We start from the raw sequence: 4,207 nt of genomic DNA, 5'->3' as shown, positions 1-4,207 counted from the left end.
GGACCTCTTTTTCCTTGTCTTGCTTCTTTGGTTTCTCTAACCTGCTAGGAAAGGGAGGTGGATTAGTTTTAGTTGTAGGAATTGGGTTCGAGGGTACCTTTGCATTTTTGTTGTCTGTGCCCTCCTCTTCCAATTCTTTTTCAATCCGTTCCTCGTCCTTGTCTTTAGGAATCACCGGTTCGGGTCCTTGAACTTCCTTGCCACTCCTTAAGGTCATTGCACTTACATTCTTTGGATTTGCCTCAGGTTGAGATGGCAATTTTCCTTGAACTTGGGACTCCAAACGGTTGATTGTTATAGCCATTTGATTCATTTGATTTTGCAATGATTGCACCTGTCCCAGTTGATTTCTCATGCTTTGCAGGTCTGAATCCGTCTTTTGTTGATTGGCAAGTAATTGCTTCATCATTTCTTCCATGGACGGACTTGAGTTTGAAGGGGGTGATGGTGGTGGTGGGCGAGGATGATACTGCTGTTGGTGTCCTTGCTGTCTATTTGGCACAAAGTTAGACTGCCTATTTCCTCCATAGCTAAGGTTGGGGTGATCCCTCCAACCAGGATTGTAGGTGTTTGAGTATGGATCATATGGCTTTCTTGGCGCGGGCGCGTGGCCAGCCATGTTCACCTGTTCTGCAGTTTCTTCTTGAACCAGTGGTCACATTTCCGTAGGATGACCCACGGCAGTGCACACCCCACACACTTTGGCTTGTGAAGCATTCCCCACAGCTAATTGTCTTACAAAAGATGTTAATTCGGAGATCTGCTGTTGGATAGAGGACGTTTCCACCTCATTCACCCTGCGCGTCGGGATGTCCTCTCTTGAACCAAACTGTTGTGAGTTCTCATCCATCCCTTCAATCAACTCCCATGCTCCTCGAGGGGTTTTGTTCACCAACGCCCCTCCACTTGCAGCATCGATTATGCTTCTGTCCCTGAAAAGCAATCCCTCATAGAAATATTGAATGAGCAGTTGCTCACTTATCTGATGCTGAGGGCATTTGGTGCACAGTTTCTTAAACCTCTCCCAGTACTCATAGAGTGACTCGCCTGGGTGTTGTTTGATGCCACATATCTCTTTCCTTAGGCTCGCAGCTCGAGACGCCGGAAAGTACTTGTCCAGAAATTTTTTCTTCAATTGATCCCACGTGGTGATACTACCAGGCGGTAGGTAGTAGAGCCAGTCTTTTGCGGAGTCCTTCAAAGAGAAGGGGAAAGCCCTCATCTTTATTTGCTCTTCTGTAATTCCCGGAGGCTTCATACTGTTGCAAACGACGTCGAACTCTTGCAAGTGCTTGTAGGGCTCCTCACCTGGTAGACCATGGAAAGATGGCAAGAGATGAATTAGACCAGATTTTAGTTCAAAGGGAGTGTCATCATTTAAATTTGGAAAAGTAATGCACAAGGGCTGCTGATTTAAATCAGGAGCAGCCAACTCCCTTAATGTTCGTGCATTTGCCATAGTGACTTCCTCTTGGTCTGAATCACTCGAATTGTCACCAGACAAATTTGTCGGCTCAACCTCTGGATCAAGTCCCTGAGGTGCAATACCGTATTGCTCTTCTCTGAGCCGCCTGGTTTCTTTTCTCGTTCTACGCGCGGTCTTCTCTACTTCAGGGTCGAAAATTAATTCGCCTGTACGAGAAGAGCGAGGCATAAACTAGAAAAAAAATACCAGAAAATTAGAACAAAAATGAACTTAAAAAGAAACAAATAATTAACGCCAGTCCCCGGCAACGGCGCCAAAAATTGACAGGTGTCGAGCCTGTGCAATAATAAATACCTACTCGAGAAAAATAAATTTTCTGTGTATAGTAGTGAGTAGGGTCGAATCCACAGGGACTGGAAAAAATTTGATTCTTTTTAAATTCGAGACACGGGGGATTTTTATCAGATAAAACTAAAAATAAATAATTAAACAATTTAACTAAAAATAATTAACCAAAAAATAAATAATTAATTAATACAATTGTAAATAGCAATTAAATAAATGATAAATAAATTCTAGCCAAGGATACAACTACGCAGACACAGTCCATTCATCCGATCATTGATGCAAAGAAGGTTCACTTAATTTAATTAATAGGCTAGTTATAGTCGCCGATAAGCTCTAACGACCAGCTTTTCCTTAATTTATTGATAACCAAGGTACGACCGTTGATTACCCTAATCAGGAAATACTCCTAGGTACGACCGTAGGAATTAATTTCCTAATTGCATTAAAAACTAGAAAAGCCTAACCCAAATTAATAACACGCTACGAGGGTTATTTAAATCAGATTGCATGTTCCTCCTAGTATGTGAAAATACTAGTTGTCACTAATATTAACCAACTAAACAATTACGGATTTAATTGATTAATTTGACAAGAGATTAATAAGTCAAATTGCACATCGGGCCCTTGATATCCAATTAACAAAATAATCCCATGGAAATTAAAATAGAAAACATGCAAATATTAACAAATTAAGGAACACGTAAAATTAATTAGATCTCACAGATATATGGGACTGCGTCGTCGCGTTGATCCTTGACTAGATGAGAAAATTAGCCACGCCTCATAAGAAAATCTTCACACAATTCAATTGAATTTAAAGACATCATCTTTCTTCGATAATTGAGAGAGTGAATAATAAAGCTTTCGGAAGAGAATAAGAAAATTGCACACTAGAATTCAACAAACCAAAACAACTCCCTATTCTCTCCTCTGGAACATCCCTCGGAGAGAAAACTAAAAACTCCTCTATTCTCCTCCGGAGCTTCTCTGGAGAGAAAACTCAAACTAGTCTAATGTCCTCTGGAGCTCGTCCCATTTCTTCATATATAAAAAACCAGCCAAAATGGAGACATCACCCCACGTCCTTCAAAGAGGTCATCATTTCTCTACACAATCATTTCCATTCCACTCAAAACAAAAGCAATTGTCGGTTTTCTTTTTGACCAAGTGCACACGTTCACCAACAAGAAAGCAAAACCACAAATGTGCAAAGAAAGCACACTTTAGACAATACAACTTATTTGCGGTCCCCACCAACTTTGACATGTTGTCTAGCCAAATTGAATTCCCAAATGCAATTCCATTCTTCTACGTTGGTTTGCACCAAAATTGTGCAAAGTTTCACAATAATCTTCTCAAGAGGTTTCTGCTCCAATTTCTGAAATTATATCCAAATACCAAATATAAATATATATTGACAATTAAAACAAATTAAAGCAATATTTGGCAAGGATAAAAAGGAAAATTAACAATAAAATTACTAACAATTAACACCCCATCACTCACATTGGTCCGAAAGATAAAGATAGAGCGGTTAATATATAAGTAAGGGCCCGAGACCTATGGTTTAAGTTTTTGGGTTCGAGTTAGGTTCCTGACTTATATATTGGGTTCTTTGGTGGAATCTCTCGAGGTGTTTCCCCCTATTAAATTGGTATCAGAGTTTCAGGTTGCAAGATTAGGCAGGTTGTGAGACTGGCTATACTTATGGGTAAGTGGATTCTTTTAGAAGTTGGACCGATGAAAATTCTCTTCTTGATGGTGGATCGAAGTGCCGAAGTGCCAAAGTGCAAAAGAGTTTGGCTGGTGTTGGATTAGGTGCGCCATGGGTTTGGCAAGGGGTCCTGTTGGTGTTAGACTAAGGAGTCAAAGGTTGGCAGGAGTCCAGAATGCAGTTTGGATCTTGAAAAAGAGTGGGTCCATATTTGGGAGAAGAGGTGACCTTAGATGATAAAGTAGGCTTGCGTTGAGTATTAAAATGGACTCGAAGTAGGATTTGTAAATTTGGATTTAATGTGTGGGTTATTGATGAAGGAGGAGATTTGTTAGATTTATGAGTAAAGGGTTATGTCCCACATTGGACCGAAAGATAGAGAAAGAGTGGTTAATATATAAGTAAAGGCCCGTGACCTAATGTCTTAAACTTTTGGGTTAGAGTTGAGCTCCTGACTTATATATTAGACTCTTTGGTGAACTCTCTCGAGGTGTTTTCCCTTATTAGTATTGAGTGATAAACATTAATACAAAATATAATAAGAAATGGAGTACCAAGGCAGGCAAAGAGTTTTATGTTGGGAATTTATTTATTTAAATTGCAATAAAGATTAAATTTAAGGAACCTTATCAATCATATTCTTGCAACAACTAACATTATTAAACTACAATTAATGAATATTGTATTCATCAATGCCAATCATAATAATAATTACAAAG

At 39.4% G+C, this 4,207-nt stretch overlaps 1 non-coding gene across 1 annotated transcript; it reads left to right on the top strand.

Moving 5' to 3' along the window:
• Positions 1–980: 980 nt before the first annotated feature.
• On the top strand, positions 981–1,087 carry LOC113756731. Its single transcript, XR_003466053.1, has one exon. It is a non-coding gene; the product is annotated as a small nucleolar RNA R71 (small nucleolar RNA).
• The last annotated feature ends 3,120 nt before the right edge of the window (positions 1,088–4,207 follow it).

Source organism: Coffea eugenioides, unplaced genomic scaffold, assembly GCF_003713205.1.
Source record: "Coffea eugenioides isolate CCC68of unplaced genomic scaffold, Ceug_1.0 ScVebR1_2460;HRSCAF=3490, whole genome shotgun sequence".
Classification (NCBI taxonomy): Eukaryota; Viridiplantae; Streptophyta; class Magnoliopsida; order Gentianales; family Rubiaceae; genus Coffea; species Coffea eugenioides.
Note: the sequence above shows the minus strand (reverse complement) of the source record. Positions and strands in the feature narration are given on the sequence as shown.